General features: G+C 33.2%; 1 pseudogene; it reads left to right on the plus strand.

The window, feature by feature from the left end:
• The first annotated feature begins 1,097 nt into the window (after positions 1–1,097).
• Positions 1,098–6,687, plus strand: LOC142626495 (linamarin synthase 2-like; annotated as a pseudogene).
• The last annotated feature ends 18,920 nt before the right edge of the window (positions 6,688–25,607 follow it).

The following is a 25,607-nucleotide window of genomic DNA, read 5'->3' on the forward strand; positions in this document are numbered from 1 at the left end:
ATTGACTGAACCAGCTTTCAGACTGGGCCAACTGTGACTTGCAATAATTGCATAAGATAAGTCATTAATGTGGCGTTTGGTACGGAGAATCCACATTACTCCTGGCATCTAGATTCCCAGGAATGTGATTCCTAGGAATCACATTCCTAAGAATATAGCTATTCCTATGTTTGGTTTTATTGGGAGATTCCCAGGAATGTGAGATGATAATGTTTGGTGTATTCCTAGGAATCTTAAATGAATTATTTGTTTTTCCCATTTTGTCCTTAGATTTGAATGTGAAGTACCAAGCCCATTAAAAAAAAAAAAATCTTCCTTTAAATAAATAATGAAAAAATATATATAAACTATTAATTAGTCATTTAAAAAAATATCTTACTCTAAATAGATAGATAAAAAACATTATATAAACTATCAATTAGCAACACATTCATTAAAACTGTGATCTAACGTTTCAAAATGACAAGAATAATACAAAAATAACTATTAGCAGAGTTATTTATCCTGTTTATGTTGTTTTAGCGGGAAAAGATAAAGACAAGAGAGAAGATATTGATAATTTGTTTTATAGTTTATCTTAATTGCTTAAATGATAAGGAAAAATGGTTAAAATTGTCAATTTATAAAAAATACAATTTCTTTTAAGTTTGGGAATCTGGATTCCCACCTGTTTTAAAGGGAATCCACATTCCTACTGAGAGGGGTTTAAGGATTCCCCTAGCATCTGATTCCCTAGCATAATTTGCAACCAAACATGGGAATCTTTAAACATTCCTGGGAATCCTAAAACATTACCCCGTACCAAACGCCACCTAAAGGAGATATTATTTCCGTTGATTATTTAGTGTTTGAACAGATTAATAGTAATATTTGTTTCTCCAAAAAAAAAAAAAAAAAAACAGATTAATAGTAATATTATCTCTCATGTGACAGCGAATAGTTTTCCCGGCAGATGAGTTTACTGAAAAAATCTGAAGGCTAATATCCCAATGCTTCACATATTTCCTATAAAATGGCCGGCATAGAGCCTAAAGGTATCACCACAAGCCCTTTAAATTTGTTACCATAAAAAAAATATAGCTGTACTTGCAAGAGATATGGGTTCAGTTCGAGCTACAAAGCCCCATGCAGTATGTGTTCCATTCCCAGCACAGGGCCATGTAACACCCATGATGAGATTAGCCATGCTCCTACACTCAAGGGGCTTCCATATAACCTTTGTAAACACTGAGTTCAACCACAGACGCTTAATTAGGTCCAAAGGACTTGACTACATAAAGGGGCTACCGGATTTCCGGTTTGAAACAATACCAGACGGGTTGCCACCATCCGACCGTGATGCAACCCAAGATATCCCAGCACTATGTGATTCCACAAGAAAGAACTGTTTGGTCCCTTTCAAAGAGCTAGTGCTTAAGCTCAACTCATCCTCTGAAGTGCCTTTGGTTACTTGCATAGTTTCTGATGACGCCATGAGTTTTGCTATTAAAGCTGGAGATGAATTAGGCATCCCAGAGGTTTAGTTTTGGACTGCCTCAGCTTGTGGCTACATGGGATATCTCAACTTCACTGAACTCATCAAAAGAGGCATTCTTCCATTCAAAGGTACTCTGAACAATTTTTTGTTTTTGTTAGAATAACTGTTAAAGATTAAATTCATATTTTTCTAACCACACCAATGGTAATGATCTTTTTTTTTTTTTTGAACATCACCAATGGTAATGATCAGATGACTATAAACAACTTTATTAATTGAACTGTAACTCAGATGGTAGTATAGGTTTACTGAGTATATCTATCACTTACCACTCTAAGTTTAAATAGCTTAATGAGCATATATACTAAGTCCCCCTGTTCATAAGTTTCTCATTTACTCTCTTTGTCAATTGCAATGTAAGTAGCCAACCAGCCTGAAGTTGTTCATAAGACTTTAATTAAAAATTTTTAAACCTGGACAATATTGGTGAGTTCGCAATAGCCAAATGAGACTGAGATCTCATCAACCAATATTATCCCATAATTAATTAATCACAAATTTTTATTATGTTTTATAAGATTTTGTATGGGGTTTAAAAAAAGAAGAAGAAGGTGAATTATCCAAATTATCCACGGTCATTATATAAAATTATAACCATTTCCGATTTAATTCTAAATTTTGAAAAAAAAAAAATCTAGCACTTTGTATACTATTAAATTCATAAAGTACAATCTTTTGAGAATGTCATAAAGTATAATCTTAGTTGTGAAATAAATGCTCTTAATTTTAAAATAAATTTTTGAACCCCCACCCGTCTCGATATTTCTCTTTTGCCAAAAACAACTCCTCTCTTTTCTCTCAATCTCGAATATCGATTTGGTGTGGTGTCATTGCTGATCATCTCACAGAATAGCAGTAACTCTAAAGCAGTGTAGCTTTGTAGTTTGTCAAATACTCTAAATGTTATATTTCTTTCTAGTTACATGCAGTTCTTTATAATCCAAAAAGTTCTATAACAAAACCCTACAACTAAAACTCCACTTCCTACAACAAAATCAAACAAATTAATTAAATTTTTTTTTCCCTAGTGGATTGCTATATTTCATGAACGCAACTTCTTTTATAAGAGGAAAATTATCTTATAAAATTGCCTTATGGAATGCTCATTTCATAATAACATGAGGTCTTTTTTTCCTTTTTTTTTTCTTTATCGTTTCAATAATTAAATAACATGGGGTCTCATAAATGTATGAGATCCATCAAATATAGGAGTGGTGTACTGTTTTATAAGAGATATATTTTCTCTTGTCAAAGAGTCGGAGTAATTTGTCCTACAGTATGAATAGTAAATACTTCTCATAGTTTTTTTTTTTTTTTTGCAAAATAACTTCACTACTTGTTACATCAAAGTCAAGTTCCCAAAATTAGAAATAATAACATGTCTATTTTACAAAAGAAATCTCTGAATAGGAGGTGGTATTACATGTATAAAAAATTTGTATCTACCCTCTCATATGGAGTGAGTCCTACCCAATTTAAGAGAGTAGATACATACATGTATGATGTATTAGATACATGCAATACTCACCATGTAAGAGGGTAGTTACATACGTGTATCAAATACATATGAGATCTAACTCCTGTGGCTGTGGCTGCGGGATACATAATAGATTTTCTTTTGTTCATGGGATAAATAATGTGTAAAATTACTTTTTTTTTTCTTTATTACTTGAATATATAAAGTGACCTTTAATTGTTGATTGTCATTGTCGTCATATCGCATTTGGTTTAATATATATTTCCTGGCAAATGCAGATTATATGGGGAAAAAAAGGTTATGCTATGATCTACTAGCTAGAGAAATAAAAAAAAAGCGAGACATAGCCATAAAATATAGTAATTGCAGGAAAATTTTATATAAGAAATCTAGTTTTGGTCTAATCAATGAGAGTAAGGAATAGTATATACATACATATATATACACGGTTATGAAACTCTGTATAGCCAATCGCTGATCAATAAATTGAATCCTTTCATAAGCATTATTAACTAAATTAAGATGATTCTCCAAAAAGAAAAAAGAAAAAAGAAACTAATTAAGATAAATCTATCATCATCATAATGAAACCTAAGATCATATTTTGTTTTATCAAAGTTAAGGAATGGGAGAGGGATACTTTGTTGTGTAGACCTGTAGCTTATAAATCAGAATAATTTCTTAAGGGTACAATATCCTAACTTTCCTAGCCATCATTTATATTATGAGAATGGGACTTGTAATTTCTAACTTTGTTCTGTGATCATAATTTAATTCCTTTCTACTACAATAATGAGTAGTAATGATCTTATGTCCCAAACAAAATGTTTACAAAGTTTAATTCTCGTTGACAATAGATACAAGAAAAATGTTTAATATACTGAAAAATTACATATGGGACATGCAATCTTTTCATATGAAGATGATCTCGGTTTGTAAAAGTTGAAATATTAAGAATCACTCTAGCAATATTTTCTAAATGCATATAATCTAGAGTCAAAAATAGAGCCAGGATTTTAGGTTTGGAGAGCCAAAACGTGAAAAAAAAAAAAAAAAAAAAATCAAGAATGAAAAAAATATAATGAAATTCATGACCAAGTATCCTACTATCCTATAAAAATAAAAAATAAAAAATAAAAAAAAACTAGCACTCATTCAATATTAGAAAAATGCAAATTAAAAAATAGACATAACATAATTGTTTCAGAAGATATTTTAAATCAATCATTTGTCCTATTAAAATTAGTTTTTTTTTTTAAATCCCAAAAATAATCTATAATTGTTTATATATACTAAATTCAGAATAATTTTCCTTTGACGTACAAAATCAAATAGTAATTTAGATTATGAAACTTAGTTTTGACAATATTTATCATGAAAATGCTCCTTTTTTTTTTTTTTGGTAGTTGTGATAAAAACAAAATGAGTAATTATAAGCACAATCGCTCTATTAACAAGTTAGTAAGTAAATGATATTTTAGTTCTTACAAACCTTTTGATATAATTAAAAAAGAAATCATAAAAAAATATATACAAACCTTATAATTTTCAATCGATTAAGAAAGAGAATCTTCTTTAGAAGCCAAAGGCTTTATAGCTGAATTGGTAACTCCCTATACACAAAGTGCTTTTAGATCTAAGGGGGAAATTGTTCGAGTTACGGGGTTAGCAGCATGTTGTAATTATCTCTCTAAAAAAAAAAGACTTTTCTTTAGAAATACTAAAAGATGAAAAATGATTTTTAAAAATGTATTACGTTAATTTTTTTTTTTAAATTTTATTTAGAGGATGGCCACACATTAGACTATAACACTTTTTTAAAACTTATTTGGACTAATTTATTTTATAAGATGAAAATTGTGATACCTAAATTGTGCATATTTGATTGGATTTGATTGTTTAAGCATGAGTTGTATAGGAATGCTTTGAGTTCCACATTAGGTGTATACTAGGTAGATCTTAGGTTCATAAGTGATAACGGAGATTCCTAATTGTAACTTGAATAGTCCTTTTGGGGTGTAAACAAATAAGTGACTAGTGCTCTTTTCAGGTCATTACAAATTATATATATCAGAACAAACAAGGTATAACACCATGTGTGTGTTGTGTGAGTGTGTACAGAGTCCCACATTATATATTTACTAGGTGGATTTTAGTTTTATAGGTGATTATGTGTGTGTTGCGTAGGCATGTAAAGAGTCCTACATTATATATTTACTAGGTGGATTTTAGGTTTAGAAGTGATTATGAGAAGTGCCAATTGCAACTTAACTAGTCATTTTGGGGTATAAGTACAGACATAGCTAGTGCTTTCATTCGATTGTTGCAACAAATGTAAAACATTTACTATATATACTATATAAATTTGGGAAAAAAAATGCAAAAGAGAGGGAGGGTTTGGTGTAGGGGAGAAGGGGTCAGGGGAGGATGATGAAAAATTTTAAATATGTATTATTAACATAAATTAAAATATTGAAATGGGGAGGATGGTTTGGTGTTGGGCTAGGGGTTGGCCTCCCTTGGTCCAAGCGTGGATCTGTCCCTGTCTAGAGTAATGCTATAAACTACATTTTTCAATGTTACTTAAATAACATTTTCAATATTGCTGAGTTGAGAAGTGATTATTGATTTTCATATAGACTCACTATTAACATCATTTTGTTATTAATAATTAACAACTTATTGCATTAACAATTTATGAGAAAAGTTGTGATTCTAGACTTACTGTTTTATATTTCTTTTGTTACAGATGAAAGCTTCAAAGATGATGGAACACTTGACAAACCAATAAATTGAATCCCGGGAATGAAAAACATCCAGCTCAAGGACCTCCCTACCTTTATTAGAACTACTGACATTAATGATACAATGTTGGATTTTATGGGATCAGAAGCACAAAAATTCTTCCGCGATCATCTTCAACACATTCGAGGAGTTTGAACATGAAGTGCTAGAAGTCATTTCAGCCAAATTCCCCCATGTTTACACTATAGGCCTGTTTCACTTGCTAGGCCGACATGTACCTGAGAGCCATTTCATGTCTCAAGGTTCAAGCTTATGGAAAGAAGACTCCAAATGTCTTCAATGGCTTGATAAAAGGGAACCCAATTCAATTGTGTACGTAAATTATGGAAGCATAACTGTGATGTCAAATCAACACTTTAAAGAGTTTGCATGGGGTCTTGTGAACAGCAAGCACACATTTTTGTGGATAATTAGGCCTGATGTGGTAATGGAAGATTCGGCAATCTTGCCTAAAGAATTTTTTGAGGAGACTAAGGATAGGGGATTGCTAACAAGTTGGTTCCCCCAAGATAAAGTGCTAGCACACCCATCCATAGGGGTTTTCCTAACACATTGTGGTTGGAATTCTACATTAGAAAGTGTATCTGCTGGCGTGCCTATTATTTGTTGGCCCTTCTTTGCCGAGCAACAAACAAATTGTCAGTATGCTTGTACCACTTGGGAGATTGGTGTGGAGGTTAATGAGGATGTTAAATGTCATGAGATTGAAGCACTTGTTAAGGAAATGATGGAAGGGGAAAAGGGAAAGGCCATGAGGCAAAAAGCTAGGGAATGGAAGAAGAAGTCAATGGAAGCAACTGATTTTGAAGGATCATCATATAAGAACTTTGAAAGATTAATTAAGGAGGCTCTCCTTGTTGGCGAGTGAAGAGTCAAACTGTCTGGTGAGAAAGCTATACCCTTATGTTTACATTTATAATAATACCATCAGATCATAATAATACCATTGGAGTGGTAGAACAGAACATGGGTTCAGCCCATTAATTTTTATTATGTAATTTTTTGAAGATTATAATTTAAGGTTTTATTTCCTTGATTTTAGATGTTTTCATAAATATTTTATGGTATTGTTAACCACAATTGTTTTTATAAAATTAAATAAATAAATTCAATAACGTTTAAAAAGTAAATCCAAACTTCAAATATATTAGTGAAGTTGGTAATTAAGTAAATATACAGTGAATGTCATAGCCAAAACTAAAACAACTAGTGATCTTTTTATAGGGTAAATGGGCATTTGCCCCTAATTTACAAACTATGCAGAAAAATCCTCATGTTCTAAAATTATTTACAAACTATGTAGCAAAATCCTCATGTTCTAAAGCTATTTACCGAAATGCCCTTATTTTTTAAACTCAATTTTAACAAAGTCGAGTTATATGTATATTTTTAAGTGGAAGTTTCACTTAAATTTTCAAAAACATTTAAGTGGCAAAATATACGTAGCTAATGTTCCACCTGTAACTCGATTTTAAAAAATATGGGCATTTTGCTAAATAATTTTAAAATAGGGGTATTTTGCTGAATAATTTGTAAATTAGGGCTAAATGCCTATTTTCCCCCTTTTTATATATCAAGTACTATTGGAAACAATTCGTGTAGCTTTAGAGATAGTAAAATATTCGCATCTATATGTGCAAAAATTTCTGTTTATTTTAGTATAAGAACTTTCTTTTTCTATTTTGTATAACCACTTTTCAAAAACACCAACATTAGATTATTCATTCCACTATCTATTTTATTCAAATTCTATTTCTTCATCTAATATTTTACTAATATTTTGTCAAATCATCTCTTTCACTCGAATCTCTACTCTAAAGTCACAACACCACTACCAACCCACAATTCCTATCCTCTCTCTTTCTCAACCATAAACCCACACATATGCAAACTCAAATTTTCAAGCCAAACAAAAAACATCATAGACAAAATTCCAACGGCTGTCACCACCCTCAATCACCTTGTTGCCACCACAAACCTCTATACTACATCACAACACAACACCAATTTCACCCCAACCATCACCAAAAACCACATTAGTTGTCATTAGACAAAACCCCACTACCCAGTACCGAAGCCACCAAAAAAACCCATCCATATGCCCACAAATCTCAACTTGATAGTAAAGAACCCAAGATCTAGTGAATCTGAGACCCAAACCACCATGCCACCAGCACCACACCAAAGTCTAGCTCATTTGTCATGGCAGAGGTCACATTAGAGATCCCTAAATCGCACTGCTGCGAGTACCGATATGACGCCAATCTCTTAGTATTGCATGTCACTGTTGCATTCGATTCATGCGTGTTGGTTGGGAAATTTTTTGACCAGAGCTGTTACAGCCTTTTGATGTCTTGTTGGAGTCGCCTCAGCGTTGTGATGAAAAGTGAATCACTGAAGACACAAGTGGTGAGAGAAGGGAATCGATACTGAGAGAGAACTAGAGGAGAAGGTTGAAGAAATAGAAACTGGGAGATGTTGATACTGTATTTTGTTTGACCTCGATTTCCATGCCAAAATGTCAATTTGAGCTTTGAAATCCAAAAAAAAATCTAACATGGAAAAATAAGGAATATTACATGCAATAAATTGATTTGTCCTAATTAGTTGTTGGATAAATGATTTCAATAGTTCGAGAGCCCAAAATCCCAAAATTTTCTCATTTTAATTAACTAAGTTTGATTGAGTTTGACTAAGTTGTTCGACATTAAAATTAGCTCCAAATTCATCTAACCACCAAATTCCAATTTACTTTAACCTAATCATCATTTCAAATTATTTGACTTATTTTAACTAAATTTTACTAACCCTAATCGAGGTTTAGTCAATATTTGACCAAAATTTCAACCCTCCAATCATAATAAATTTGTGATCATGTTAAATCTCATGAAATTGTCTTCAAAATGATAATTCACAAGCTCAAATTGTAGTTGAAACGAGAAAGATATTACGAAAACATTGAATCTTTGATAATAAAAAAAAACAGCCATTTTTGTAATGTTTGATTATAGTTTAATCTCCATTAAATTATAATCAAATGACCACAAATTGATTCAAGTGAGGAGTCATTGAAAATGTCTCATGGTGAACTTCAATTTAGCATGGATGGCAAAAACCCCACTTGAATTAAAAGAATATAAATATATATATATATATATATATATATATAAAAGTGGAAGCTTTATGCAAAATCATGATTTTATCACCATTTTCCGAAGCCTCCAACTTGCTAAATCAGAGTATTGGGACAATAAAATAAACATATTTACAAAATAGGCATCAAAATCCTTCCAATAACACTTTTTTTTTTTTTTTTTTGGGGGGGGGGGGGGGGCCCAAAAGTTGTTTTTTGGGGAGTCTTCACAAAAACAACTGTTTCGTTTCAGCCATAATTTATGCAAAAATCCAGAATATCATTGATTTAGGATCAATTATTTGTGTCAAAGAAAAAATGGCTCAACAATATCATTTTTGGATTGAAAGATATCACATGCACAATATAGGCAAAAATCAACCTTGCAAATTTCTACGCTGAAACACCCTTCTTCCAACTGGACTATCTTCGTGACCGCTGCTCTAAATTGAATAAAGCTGGAACCGTTAGAAAGTGGACTGCAAGAAATTTTTTAGGATTGCAAAAACACAAAATTCAAGTTCTAGAAGACCTCCAAACAGCTGCCCAAAGATAAGATCCGAAAGAGTAGAAAATGGGGACCAAAAAGGCCTAGACGCTTGTAGAAAAATGCGATGGCCAGCAGACCCAGCCCACCCCTGCCATATTCCTGGCTCATGGTATTTCCCTTTAAATATTTCTCCCTTTCCCCATTTATTTGATCATCAATCTTTACCCATCATCAAATATCATCTTTTTTTAATCTAATCCTAAGATTCCAAATCCTCTTTTCCTAAAATTTTCCAGCACTAAATTAAGGTCTCTTTAGCCTTCTAATCACCCCTAAAGTAAGCCTCTTTCCGCCTTTTATTGCTTTATTAGTCTAGATTTCCATTTAAGTAAATAAATTTCATATTTTTCTTTACTTTATGTATGCCTTTTTTTTTTTTTTTTTTGAGAAAATACTTTATGTATACTATGTGAGTAGTATATTATCTCTACGCTTCTAAGCTTAGATTAATGTATTAACTATGCTCTTATATTATTGCTTCCATATATGCCTATATTCTCACATACACCCTGATGTAAACAATCATAATTGATAGATCCATGGGTATAGAGTTTTAACCAAGGTGTGGATCTATGCTTTTTGTGAATAAATCTATCTATATTGATCTTTGTATACTTTTAGTTTATATATTCATGCTCTATGTGTTTAAATATCTAGATCTTGATATTGAGATATATGCACCTATGATTTATTTATTTAAGTCCTTTGATCTTGATATTCATATGTATTTAGCTATATGGTATTGAACTAATGTTACAGAGTAGATGAATGTGTGATTTTTATCTCCTTTCCATATACATACATATACATACATACATACATATATTTATTTATTTATTTGAACTTTTGTAATCCTTGAATGATTTCTCATGGGTGGAAGTGTTAATATGCTAGCTTTTTAGTTATCATCACAAACACAATCCCACCAAAAAATAAAAGGCTTGGTCCAAAGGAACCCTCTAAAAAAAGTGTTTTCAAAAGGTTTTGATTAAATTGTTTTACAAAATGCTTTCCAAAAATCTTCCTAAAGCTTTGCTTTAAAATTTGTTATAAAAAAGGTTGTTCAAGTTGATTTCTAAATAGAACTCTAAAAAAAATATTTCAAAACTAAATCATTTGATAGATGTATTTTCTAAATGAAGTCTCAAGAGACCTAAAATTTGGATTTCTTCAAAAATACTTTAAAAAGCCATGAAATTTGGCCATCAAAAGAATTTTTACAACAAAAATCCATGGAAATGTATACTTAAAAAGAAAACCCATTTTCAAAAATGCTATAGATTTAATTTTGAAAGTGATTGTCTAAAGTAAATAAAACAAGTGAGTTATAGTTAACTCAATTAGTAAAGTTTCTGATGGTTAAATAAGAGATATGAGATTCAATTTACACCTACACCAAAAACTGATTGGTGTCTTGGTCTAATAATAGCTAGGGGACGCCATATGTTGAAACAAATAATAATAATAATAATAAAGTAAATGAACATTAGCTGTCCAATTGCTTTCTATTGTGAATCTGTGATTGAGAATTAAATGCAACATATGACCAAAAACCACGCAAACAATACTAAAGCAAAGCTAAGGTGTTGTTTGGTTATTAATATCAATTTTTTTTTTGATGCTAAGAAAATGTGAGAATGTTTTAATTAATGATAACAAATTTTCTATTGTTTAGAAGGGGAGAGGCATCTGTCCAGTGACCAATTCCATTGGACATGCTAGAATACGGACACGTGTCTAAAATTGGGCATCTGTCCACATCTCAACGTGTCTAGTAAAATTGGCTATGGACACATGTCCAACCCTATTTAAGGGGCTGAGCGAGAACGAAGTAACAAGTTGAATCAATGAACGCTTCTATTGGCTTTAATTGAGTTTTGTATTAATTTCTTTGAAACAATACCTTTCGAAAAATAGTTACTCCAATCTTACTATTTCACTTTATGTTCCACTTCCACCAATTACCTCTTTGTTTTGTAAAAAGTAGTTAGAATTTCACTCGCTACTGGTAGAACTTGAAACTAGTTAGAATTTTGCTGTTGGTAGGGCTAGAATCTTAGTTCTAGAGGTTCCATAATATGTCATGGTTAATATATTTATATACAATTAAGACTAGATTACCTTGATCCAACTACAAGAACCTTACATCTCCACTTTTTGGTTCTTTGAACAATCCAGGTTTCAAAACCAACAAAAGTATTAATTTTTCAGGATTAAGAAATACCATAAAAGACCTATTTTTCCCCTAAGTTCCCAATTAAGCATTCCTAAATTTTGGTAAATTGGGAGAATCAAATCACTTAAGGGTAAAATAAACAAGTCTAGGTTCAGCCTATCTTGAATTGTGTCTATTCATGAACAATTTATTTTTTTGGGCTTAGCTTGTTTATTAAACAAGTCTAAAAACTAAAGCTCAAATTTGGCTTGTTTATAAATAAACAAACATAAGCTAGCTTTTGTATTAATTAACAAATATGAACAAGCATGAATGAGCCTAAAACACAAACATTTTTGAATTATAGCTTGTCAAAAAGTCTAAAGTTTGAGCTTGACTTAGCTTTATTAGTCAAGCTAAGCTTGAGTTCAATATCAAGGTTTTGAGCTTGAGATCCAACACAAGAATTATCATACTCATATCAAGCTTATTACCATGCTCATAAATAAGTCTAGGTTCAACTTAATTTGTATCAAGCCCAAATTTCCACAAGCTTGTTCATGAACATTTTTTTTCCTTTTTGGGCTCAACTCATTTATTAAACTAGCTTATAACTAAGGCTCAAGTTTGGCTTATGTATAAATAAATTAACATGAATGGGTTTTTTTATTGAGTTAAGCATAAGCTATTTATGAATGACTTGGTTTGTTTACAACCCTACTTCTTTCCATGACTTATTGAAGTGGTTGATTGCAAGTGGTAGAAAAAAAGTGGTGAGTTCATGTAAAAATGGCTTTTTATCACTTATAGTTAACCACTTCATCAAGTTGTGGAAAAAGTTATAGTCTTAGATTTATTGAAAGAATGGCTATATGAACACCTTTTGTTCATTTGCTGTGACATCCTCACCATGGCAAAGATTCGGTTGGTAGAAAATTGGAAAAGAAGAAAAGAGGGAGGTGGTGAGGAAAATAAGGGCCCATTTGGATTGAGGGGGAAAGGAGGGGGAGTAGAGGAGAGTAAAGTATAATTGGCTAAAAATAGACTAATTTTGAGCCAATTTTACTCTACTCCACTCCCTTCACTTCCTTTCAATCCAAACAGACCTAAGAGAGTGAAAGAGATAAAATCTTAATTTTTCTTTTAAAAAAACAAGAAGTCACTTACACCTAACCACTTCATCAAGTTGTGGGAAAAGTTATAGTCTTAGATTTATTAAAAGAATGGCTATATAAATACCTTTTGTTCATTTGCTATGACATCCTCACCGTGGCAAAGATTTGGTTGGTAGAAAATTGGAAAAGAAGAAAAGAGGGAGGCAGTGAAGAAAATAAGGGCCCATTTAGATTGAGAGGGAAGGGGGGGGGGGAGTGGAGGAGAGTAAAAGTAGAGTTGACTGAAAATAGATTAATTTTGGAACAATTTTACTCTACACTACTCCCCTCGCTTCTCCTCAATCTAGGTGGACCTAAGAGAGTGAAAGAGATAAAATCTTAATTTTTCTTTAAAAAAACAAGAAGCTTTTTGGGATTAAAAATTGTAAAATGGGACAAAACAATGTTGTTAGAGAGGGGTTAACAACTTTTGATAAGATTGGACATAAGGATGACGTTGAAAACAAATATAAACTAGCCAACCTAGTTTACCTTGGGAACGAGGTGGAGTCAGAAGTGATGGGCTTTGGATCCGCTTGTGGCAACTGCGTTAAGGCTCCCGTATGTAAAAAGGCCCAGCTACTAATCAATACGCAATAAGGATGTATCATTACCTGTAAGAGTATTAATTAAACATCTATTAGTTAAAACATAAAAAATAAAAATGCGAAAATTACTACAATTTTCATCCACCACCTAATAAATTATTGGCAATGAATATGATTGGACCTCCTAATAAATATATATATATATATATATATATATATTTTTTTTTATGATTGATGAAACATATTACGCATTTAAAAAAAATGTTATGTTCATAACAATTTTACAATATTTTTATAATAAATCATAGGTGGTAAATTATTATAAGCTTTAATTTAAATCTATCACTAAAATGACTTTTTTTTTTCTACCAATAGCAACTCATAAATTTATTGTATAAGTGTTGTGAAAATATTGTGAACATAGTATTTTTTTTTATAAAAAAAACATAAAAAATTATCTTCATTTTTTTTTTTTGAGAAGGAAATTATCTTCATTTAATGTATAACCAATGGTTGGTTTTCTCTATGTGGGAGTTCTAGAGTGTAGAACTTATAGTCTTCCATACATAGAAGCTAGAAAATCACTTACTCTCTCTTTCTCTCTATAATAAAACAAACTGAACATTCTCAAAAAAATAAAACAAACTGAAATAAACAGATAAAAACAAAAAATATCAAACCCCATTTTTTGGAAAGTATTGCTGGAAATTTTGCCACAAACCATATTTAAAGCATTAGAGTAATTTTTTAAAGCTTCGTCTTTATAGTTGTGTTGGACCTTCTTCTCCGTTCCCTTCAGAGTTGTGTTAAAAAAATTATAAAAAAAAAACTCTCTTTCACTTTACTAGTTTTGTTAGGTGAAAACTAGCTTTACCTTGTGTTGTGTTTGTTTTATTTACCCTTGGTAGTGTTAGATAGAACTTCACTTATTTTATTTTATTGATAGGTGTTTCTTTGTTGATATATAATATACTAGTTGTTAACAAATTAAAAAATAATTTTTGTGAAAAAAAAAATATATATATATATAATTACTAGTTAATAAATATAACATTTAAAAAAATATTAAGTGAATTAACTATATTATCAATTTAAAAAGATATGTTAGATAATTAATTAGTGATTTTGCATCTAAACAATCAATTACATAAAAATTATTATTATTTAACTAATATTTAAATAGATTGAGAGTCTCATGATTTGCCCCAGCCCATGGAAACCTGATAACAATCCAAAATGCAATTTTCATTAGTAGAATCTAGAATGTAGAAGGTGACTTCTCTTGACTTTCGTTTCTGGAACTGGTACGAAAACTGATTATTATGGCAGTTTCTGGAATTCAATAGGGACACCTGAGCTCGTGTCCTGTCCACATATTGCTGGTTCACGATTTTTTTTTTTTTTCTTTGGAACAAATTTGCTGGTCCAAGTTTATGGTAACGATACTAATTAAATTGACCTGCAAGCTGCAACAAATAATTTTAAGAACAAGTGCCTTGTTAGGCACAACGACAATTATGTTCTTTTCTTTTCTTTTTTTTTTCTTTTTCTTTTGAGAAGAAAATAAAAATGATGTGATCCTACAAAAAAAGGGAGGAAAAACATCTTGTACTTTTTAGATAAAAAGTTATTAAACCCTAAAACTTTTTTTTGCTAAACTATTAAACTCTAAAACTTTGTCGGTCCAATAAGACTTATTTCAATATTTCCTTTCCAGACAACTTCATCATTGCAAGATAATGAAATCTCTTGTACGGTTCCTATCCTTTTTCTAATCTATACTTTCTTTTAATAATTGTAATGTGTAAACACAACATGTTTATACACACAAAAAATGTAAACACTGACATGAAATATTATGCCTTTTTTTTTTCTTTCTTCTTTTCAATCAGTGGTGAAATGATGTTCGTGCAACCTCTTCTGCATATGCATAATTATGATGGGGTAACCATAATGAATTGACCTCTAACAAAGCATATAATGGGTACTAATAACTTGCTCAATCACTTCGGAATTCTAGAGATGGTGCATTCAACCCACTAACCCAACTCATTTGAACCCATATTGATTTCTTATGCTTATTTTTTATAGGTTGATGGATTAGGTTGGGTAGGGTTGTAAAATTCTTTTAAACTTGGGTTAAGTTGGGTTCGGGTAGGTAAAATTCTGAATCCATGCAACATAACTTAACCCACATAACACGCTATTAATAGTAAAAAAAAAAATGCACTTCAAATTTTTAGTTTAATTTATCTTGAATTTTGATTTTGATTAAATTTTTAATTTGAATTATTTTGAGATTTCTAGTCTTAGTTTTGATAAAATATAAATATTACACTCATTTATATGCATTGTAATATTTTATTGAATAAATGGCTTAAATAGTTGAATAAAAATCCTTTTTTTTTTTTTTTATTAAACTTGATGAAATGAAAACAAGTTGGGTTGAGTTGGGTTGGATATTTATCAACCGGAAAAAGTTGAAAATTATCTCAAATTCTACCCATGCACAACCCTACTTAGGAGAAAATTATCTTATACACTACTTGCATGCAATCAATGCCTCACAATTGGTGGGGAGCACACATCCATTGATCTCACATGTTGTGAGACATTGGTTGCATATAACAGTTATGCAATATACTACTCATTCATAGGAACCTTGCATGTCTATGTTTAGGGAACCTTATGCGCACGCTCCAAGCATACGCACCCTCCAAGTATACGCACCCTATTCCTATTCTAATGGCAAAAAGGATCCTCAAAACCTAGTAACCTTGCTGCATACCATCTTGGCTCTAATACCACTTGTTGAGGAAAGAACACCTCAAGGAGACCTTGCAATTGAGTAATTAATATAGCATATATGGACACCACGTATTTAACCCAAAAGTTTAAGTCAATGAGTTTAAAAGCCAAATTAAAACAGGTGATAAATGATCCTACAAACTTTGAGTCCTATTAACGGGTGCTCTTAGAAAAATTTTTAATTGACAATTTTAGAAAAATTTAGATACCATTTTTTTGAGAAATATAAAAATGTGTCAAAAAAGTCAATTATTTTTCACTTTCCCTATAAAATTTTTCTAAAAATATTTCATAATAAAGGACATCTGTTAACTTTCTCAATAACTTTTTTCATGTGAGTTCTGCTACCTACACTACACGTGCCCACATTTTCAACTCATTTGGATCCCACCATAAACATAAATGCAAAGCATTTTGGTGAAAAAGTGTGTAATTTTTTGTGCTTTGAATCTTACTCTTGGTAAAAGGGTATGGTCCTAAATTGTAGCACAAAAGGCTTACAAAGATGCTAAAGAAATTATAAATTTTATAACATGAAACTTATAAAAATATATCATCAATTACAAAAAAAATCATTTAAAAATGTATTTAATAGGTTGTTGAAGTGCCCCAATTATATTCGTTATCATATTAAATTATAAAGGTTATATAGTAATATTAATAGTATTTCTAATATTATCCCATTTGAATTACTTGTGATTAGAGTTGCATCTATTTATAAGACTTATGTATTTAAATTTTTCTTATCCATAGTAATACTCAATTCTTTAGCATTTTTTAAAAGGTAAACTAATTTATAAAAAAAATTAAGGGTCTGGGCGGTGGCGTAAGTGGCCTAGCTAGGCCTAAGACTGACACTACACAATAGAGGGTGGTCATAAATTTGTTTCAGTACAAAAGTCAAGATCCAAACGATGGAGATGGAGATCGAGATGGAGATGGAGAATTCTGAAATTAATGATTTTTTGTTTGATGCAGGAAGCTGGAATCCAATGCGTACAAAATGCAAAGAGCAAAAAAAAATAGAGACCTATGATTCAATTAATCAATAATCCATTCTTGTCTTTAATTCTTGACTCGGATGCTCAGCGCAATTTGGAAGCAACAAAAATGTCATTTTGTGGTTAAGACAAAGTCATTGACAAAAAAGGAGAGAAAAAAATATTGCAATGAGTTTTCAGAAAATAGTGTCTCCGATAGTATCTATAAGAAATTGAACAAGGTATTCAGAAATTAGATGTGATTTTTCCTCAACTGCTCATGAACTAAAGAAGATATTGTTAATTATTTAAGCTCTTCCATGTATAGCCAAATCACTCTGTTTGGTATGGGGGAAGAATGAGAAAAAGAAAAGAAGGTGAGCAAAAGGAAAGGAAATATTTTATTTAGTTTATGAAAATTGGGGTGGATTTAATTAAGGTAGAAGATATTATAAGGAATTTTGAGGGTGTGATTCATTATAAAAAAGTAAATATTCTGTAGTATTTATAAATAAACTTTGACCTTAGATATTAGGTTTGTGAATAATGCTCTTCTCATAAAAAAAAAGATTTGTGAATAATGGAATTTTACAACTGTTTTGTGTTAGTTTTAATTTCCTGCCAAATTTGATTGTAATTTTGTTCAATCTTTTATACCCTGTACTTTTTGTGGGATTTTATTGTAAGGGTTGTGTGATAGAGAGAGAATGTGTGAAGACTTAAGCTTTTCAAAGCAGAAGATTTCTCGCGGGTAGCTCGTGATTAAGCATCCCACGAAGTAATGCATGTGCCCTGCACATGACTGGAATGCGAAGAGCCATAATAAATGGTGACAGCTAGTTTTTGTGAGTGTCTCACGAGTAAGGCCTTCCCGCGAGATATCTGTGAAACAGTCTGTTTTGCTATTTTGTCCTATCTACTCCACTACATTCTCAATCCCACTATATATACCATCATTACTCACATATTGAGTAGAGAGCTTTTTAAAAGAGAAAACCCTAGCCTGAACCCTTGAAAGTGTGAGATTGTCATACCCACAATTCTATACACAATCCATTGTGGTTTTCCTCTCCATTTATATATCCTTGAGAGGTTGATAGCCCAAACACTTATCACACTCATATTGAGTGTCCAGTGTGTTTTGGTGCTGCTGGGAAGTATTGGAAGAAGCCAAGCTTTGGCGGATGCAATCAGGCGCATTGCGGGATTTGAAAAGCTAGACAAGACACGGTTCTGAGAAGCCTTGTTAGAGTAGGAGCTTGGAGGGCTTAGGTGCATTGGGTAGACTAGGCTTGGAGGGTCTTTTGCTATTTGTGTATTCCAACTTATTGTCTAGTGGATCGATTTTCCGCTTAGAGGACGGCGGAGAGGTTTTTCGCTGAGTTCTTCGGTTTCCTCTTCGATAACACATCGGCGTGTTATCTTGTGTTTGCATCTCTCTTCCCTACTCTTTTAGCTTTCATTTTACTACTGTGTATTGTTGAATATGGCTTAAAGTAGCGTTTTTGTTTGTTTCCTCGCATTTACTCTATTTCGCACTTAGTTTAATTTGAGGTCTAAATAGCTCTTGTGTTTTTAACACAAATCTGAGCTTTCAATTGGTATCAGAGCGAGTGCACTTATTGTGGTTTCATTACCTAAGTGTAATCAAAGACCCTTTTGTGATAGATCGGTCACAATCTCTAAATGCTCCACCATTCTTTGACGGAAGCAACTATGCTTTTTGGAAAGTTCGTATGAGGGCATTTCTTTGTTCTATAGATGAGTTTGTATGGGATTCTGTTGAGAATGGGTATGTTAGACCCACAACAGCCAAGTCCGAATGGGACAAGGCAGCTGTTGCGTTGGGAAATGCCAATAGCAAAGCAATTAACGCAATTTTTTGTGGTGTGTCTACTGATGAATTTCACAGGATATCACATGTGAAGACTGCTAAAGAAGATTGGACGATTCTTGAGACTACCTACGAAGGTACCAAGAAGGTCAAGGACATAAAACTTCAAATGCTTACCACTCGATTTGAAGAGCTCAAGATGAGTGACGATGAGTCATTTGATTCATTTTATGGGAAGTTCAATGAAATCGTAATTGTCAAGCTCAATCTCGGTGAAAAGATTGAGGATGCTAAGGTGGTGAAAAAGATCTTGAGGTCCTTACCGGAGAGTTATTGTACGAAGGTTACTGCTATAGAAGAAAACAAAGATTTGGACTAGATTAAGATTCAAGAGTTAATTGGATCTCTCAAAACATATGAACTCGAACCGCCTTCTCACAAGCCAAGCAAATCGCTTGCACTCAAAACCATCAATGAGAGGATGGACAACTCTTTCGAAGAAGATGATGTAGAGAAAAAAGTAGCATTCCTTGCAAAGAACTTCCGAAAATTTCTGAAGATGAAGAACAGTGGAAAGCCCTTTGGCAAAGGAAAGTTCTCAGCATCCAAAAGTGGTAGAAAGGAGTTCAAGAAGAAAGATGGGAAGGACTCTCAATCCTCCCAAGCAATTGTGTGCTTTGAATGCAACGACCATGGTCACATCAAGAAAGAATGTCCCAACTACTTGAGAGGGGAAAGGTAAAGTGTTTGTCACTACTCTTAGCGGCTCTAAAAGCTCAAATACAGACACGGAAGAAGAATGCGATAGTGACAGAAACTATAGGGCTTTCATGACAATTACCTCCGTTGAATCTAAGGATGATTTGAGCAATTTGATAAATGAACTTGGTGAGCATTCAGAGGGTGAGGAAGTTGAAGAATCGGAAGACGAAGATGTATGCCACATTGAAGGAGAGAGCAATCTTCAAGAAGCATATGATTCTTTGCTAGAAGATTGTGGAAAATATGCCAAGGTTGCAAACCATGCTGTGAGAACGATGAAGAAAATTGAAAAGGAGCATAAGTGTACTCTTGTGCAACTCAAGGAAGAAAAATGTGAAGTAGAAAGACTCAAGGGAGAGCTAGTTGAAGCTTACTCTAAGATTAAGTTTCTAGAGTTTGAAATAATCCAAGCCAATGTCAAGGTTGAGCGTATCTCCACCAAGAAACTTGACAGTGTGTTGTCGTCACAAAAATCTTCACATGACAAGATCGGTTTAGGCTATACCGGATAAGGAAGCTCAAACAGCGAACCAAAGAAGGAAGTAAGATTCATATTAGCCAAGAGTGTTAAGAAACTTAAAGAAGTGGTGACTGAGATTGAAACCCCTATTGCTGAGAAAAGAACCATTGGTGTAAGACCAAAATGTAAAGGAAAGTCATTACCCAAAAATTAGAGGGGGCCTCAAGTGAAGCATGCATGTCATCATTGTGACGTTCAAGGACACACAAGACCCAACTGTTTCAATCTTCATGCACTCAAGAAAGCTGATTCCATGCATGGCCAAGAAAGCACAAAGAAGAAACCAAAGGGAACACAATATAAGGGAGAAAATGAAGGACATCTCATTGGAGACGTTATGGAAATGCTAAAGAACATCTCTCTATGCCTTGCTAGCTTCACTCCGAGGTTGAAAAGCTATGTTGGTTGTGCATCTCCATCCAAGGCTCTCACCCAAAACACTCGAAAAGTGTTGGTGAAAAAGGGTACCCATGCATGATTTATTACCTATGCCCATGTTTTAATTCTTTCATGATTAGGGTCATAGGTTCATGAATCATGTCATGCAAAATCTTCATATGTCATTGCTTCCGAATTGTAGCATGTTTCTTCTGCTAGCTATTTTTGTTTTTTTCTTTGTTGATCTTACTTTTTGTGTTATATTTTTTTTAGTGTGTTGAAAAATTCAAAAAATCATAAAAATTGAAAAATCTTCAAAAAGTTTGATCGCTTGTGTTGTGTATATTGCATATGAGTTTGGCCTAGTACTTTTGTACTAATGGCATAGTGCATTTACAAGCTTAACTTGTTTTGTATGCACATCTATCTTTGTGAGACAAATCTTGAAATCTATGTGTGATTGTTGTAAATCGATCTTTAAGCTTGTCATGAATAATTAGTCAATAGTCTTGTTGGGCTTGATACATGCATAGACTTGTGCCTAAATCTTTTCCCACGTTTTTATGTTTTTGCTTAAAGAGCTCAGCAAATGTCAAATCTCAAAAAGAAATATTGAGCTGCAAAAGCTGTCGCACATACTAGTACTTGACTAGGAAAAAGGGAAAGCGACTTATATTGAAATGTATAGTGCCTCAAAAAGCCAAAGGCTTACTCACTTACAAAATTGAAATATTAAAAGTTTAGGCATCGATCTCAAAATGAGATGTACTTTGTTAAAAAATGATCATATGCTATGTTTTGTAATCGAGCCAAATGAAAAGCTTCAAAGTTATATAATCATTCTTGTGGGAGATCATATATGTTCATTTCTATAATTGAGATAGTCTACTTGACTTAGTACTAGTTGTGTATGACTGGATTGAATTGATCATGAAACCTTCACTCTAGACTAAGGACTATTCCACATTTGGTATCCACACATAACACACAAGACTTTGTTCAATGAATGCTTATTTTATTTGTGTGATTATACATGATCAAATGTGATGTGTATACTCAATTTCTTGTCGATCAAAACAAAAAAGATTTTTGAGTATTTTTATATATTTTTGAAAGTGTTTTTATACTTTCATGCTTTAAGTTTTTGTTTCAAAATGCATTTTTGTGTTTTCTTCAAAAAACTGGTTCAAAGGCGTTTTCGTGAGTATCTCGCGACTTAGAGCTACCCGCAAAAAATGCTTAAGGGATATTAAAAAGTCACATTTTCATCTAGAGAGTCTCGCTACTGCCTCGCGAGTATTTCGCGACTAAACTCTACTCGCGAAATGTTTTTAAGCAAAAACTGGAAATTTTCAAGTTTACACAGAAACTTTCGTGAGTGTCCCGCGACTGTGTCGTTACTAAAAGCTTCTCACGAAAACTTCTATGTGTCTTGCGACTAATCTCGCAACTCTCTAACCCGCGAAAAATGCGTGTTTTCAATTTTTATGTAGCAGATGTGACATTTTTTTTCAAACTACTTCATTTCCCTCACTTTGCCTCTCAAAATCCTTTCAACCTAAAACTCTCTTTCACTCAAACCCCATCACTTTCAAGCAAAAATCTTTGCAAAATCACTTCAAGGTATGTTTATCTAAACATTGTTTTCACTTTTGTCTTAGATTTCTACAGTTTTTAACTTAAGGTTTTAAAAATTGGGGATTTTCGAAAAATGGGTCGAGATTCTAATTTTTGTGAAACTTTCTTCAAAATTTTGATTGGGCTGAGTCCCATTTGCTATGTTTGTGTTTGTGTTGGCCCCTTGTAGCATTCTAAGCATGTATTTAGACAGATTTCTTTGTATTCATGCATTGTTCATTCATGTAGAACTGTGTTGCATGCTATGTGTTCGACAAAATGTCCAAGTGACATTTTTGTGTTGATTTAGACTCAAATGAGTTCCAATGTTTGGGATTACCCTTGATTAACCATGCTTGACATGTTTTGATCATTGGGTGTGTGTATTACACACTTTTCCCATTGTGTGCCTTACAATGCCATGTCATGCATCACCTAGGCACACACTATACATCACTTGCTGCACACACATGCATTAGCACGTGCACACACATGCACAATCATATTTTTATGCATTGTGTTCATGTTTACATGTTTTATTTCTTATAACATGATGTTTTGAGTTTATTATACTATGCTTAAGATGTTTTTGCTTTTGTTTTGAACTAACTTGAATCTAATCAAGTGTCTATGGTCTGTTTTGAATTCTTTTTGTTTGTGCTTTATATCTGTTTTGCAAATGTCTCCCACCAAGCATGCTGCTAAGAAACCATCCTCCAAGTGTGCTCGTACAGATTCTGACAACTTCAAGTCTATTGAGGCAGACATGAAGTACAATGACGTCTACAAAGGAGCAATTATCATCATAGATAGGGTTGTGCAGTTAGAAACTCTTGCAGACACTTTCATACCTAAAGTGTTCAAGGAAATGACATGGACAAAATTGCTGAATCCAAGTGGAGCAGTGTACTCGGAGATTATCAGAGAGTTTTTCTCCAATGCTAGTGTTGAAGGGGATCATATCAACTGCTGGGTATGTCACAAGGAATTTGTCATCACTAGGGATAGCATTTAGGAGTTTTTAGAAGTTCATCCTCCATCTCAACCAATCACGATGCAATATGACGAAAGATTGGAATCTTCTGAAGAGCTGGTAAAGATACTTGATGGTACTTCTAAGAAAACTTCCATGAACACAATCAAATTTAGTCCAGAGATGCGAACCCTTGGTCATGTGATGATCAACAACTTATACCTGGTCACCAACTTGACAGCATTGTCTAAGCCAAGGACCATCTTCCTGTTCGATCTCTTCACTCACAAAGAGATTGATATTTGTGGACATATCCTTCATCTTTTGAAGAAGAGCATTGTGAAGCAAAACTCCAGAACAGTTCTTCCATTTCCCTTAATTATAGTAGGTCTAATTGCAAAAACAAGGCTCAAACTTCCAAGTGATCTCACTGTGATTCAGAGGGATTATCCTATTGGTGGTCACATAGTGATTCGAAGTACAGCTCACATCAAAGGATCAAAGACTAACACTTCTCAAATTCCAAGGGCTACTGTTCAAGATGAAGGAGGAGACACAGAAGATGAGATTTATCGTTTCACTTCTGCCCCAGAGACTTCAGCACAGCCATCCTCCTCAGCACCTACACGAGGATCCGATCGTCTTGATCACCTTCTAGCAACGGTGGATCAGATATATGGCATGCTTAAGTCTCATGTGCATCATACCGCGGAGCAATTTGCCTATCTCCAAGGTCAAATCACTACCTTATCATCATAGATCGAGGATATGTCGATGACTTATGGATCCGACTCCGAATCTGATCAGTTCTAGCTTTTTGGCCATTCCGGTCAAAAATAGGGAGAAAGTTTTGAGGGGGAGTAGCACATTTTGAGGGGGAGATACAAAGAGACTTAGAATTTTGGTTAATTTTCTTTGTTTAGTGTTTAATTGCTTATGCCATAGTCTAGAACTCTTTCTTTTACATTGTTTTTTTTTAAGCTTTAAGTACTTTGATTTAAATTTAGTTTATATTCAGTACTTTGTGTTTATATCTTTGCTTTGTAGCATTTTTTTTTTGTACTTATAGTTTATCTTGAGTACTAAACTCTTGTGCTCTTGTTGGATTGTGTATCCTTAATGCAAATACTTTGGTATTTTGCATTGGTTGAGTGTTTTAGACCTGCAATTTATTCTTGCTTTGCACTTAATTGCATTGTATGATCAAGTTATGCTTCATTTCTTATATCTTGTTATTTACCTTGATCGCATTATACATGCTCATATATGTACCTTGTATTCAACTTGTCATAAGCTTAATAAAAGTTTTGTTCGTGTGCGAGTGTTTCAGGATACAGGCGTATTCGTGCAAGTGCTTCACAACTTCTAGATTAAGTGTGAGTGAGTTTTGCTTATGTTCCCAAACTCCATTAAGTTTAGAGTCTGTTATAGGATGTTTTGTCACGGAATAGCCAAAGGAGGAGATTGTAAAGTTGTGATTTACAATTGTTTTGTGTCGGCTTTAATTCTGTACCAAATTTGATTGTAATTTTGTTCAATCTTTTATACCCTGTACTTTATGTGGGATTTTATTGTAAGGGTTGTATGATAGAGAGAGAGAGTGTGAAGACTCAAGCTTTTGAAACCAGAAGATTTTTCGCGGGTAGCTCGCGACTAAGCTTCCCGCGTAGTGATGCATGTAACTTGCACATGACTGGAATGTGAAGAGTCATGACAAATGGTGACAGCTAGTTTTCGCGAGTGTTTCGCAAGTAAGGCCTTCCCGCGAGATACCCGTGAAACAGTTTATTTTGCTATTTTGTCCTATCTGCTCCACTACATTCTCAATCACACTATATATACCATCATTACCCACATATTGAGTAGAGAGTTTTTCAGAAGAGAAAACCCTAGCCTCAACCCTTGAGAGTGTGAGATTGTCATATCCACAATTCTACACACAATCCATTGTGGTTTTCCTCTATTCTTTCCTCTCCATTTATATCTCATTGAGAGGTTGATAGCTCAAACACTTACTACACCCATACTGTGTGTTTTGGTGTTGCTGGGAAGCATTGGAAGAAGCCAAGCTTGGTGGATGCAATCGGGCGCATTACGGGATCCGAAAAGTTAGATAAGACACTATTCCGAGAAGCCTTGTTGAAGTAGGAGCTTGGAGGGCTTAGGTGCATTGGGTAGACTAGGCTTGGAGGGTCTTTTACTATTCGTGTATCCCAACTTATTGTCTAGTAAATCGATTTATCGCTTGGAGGGCGGCGGAGAGGTTTTTCACCGAGTTCTTCGGTTTCCTCTTCGATAACACATCGGCGTGTTATCTTGTATTTGCATCTCTCTTCCCTACTCTTTTAGCTTTCATTTTACTGCTGTGTATTGTTG

This window comes from Castanea sativa, chromosome 2 (genome assembly GCF_040712315.1).
Source record: "Castanea sativa cultivar Marrone di Chiusa Pesio chromosome 2, ASM4071231v1".
NCBI lineage: Eukaryota > Viridiplantae > Streptophyta > Magnoliopsida > Fagales > Fagaceae > Castanea > Castanea sativa.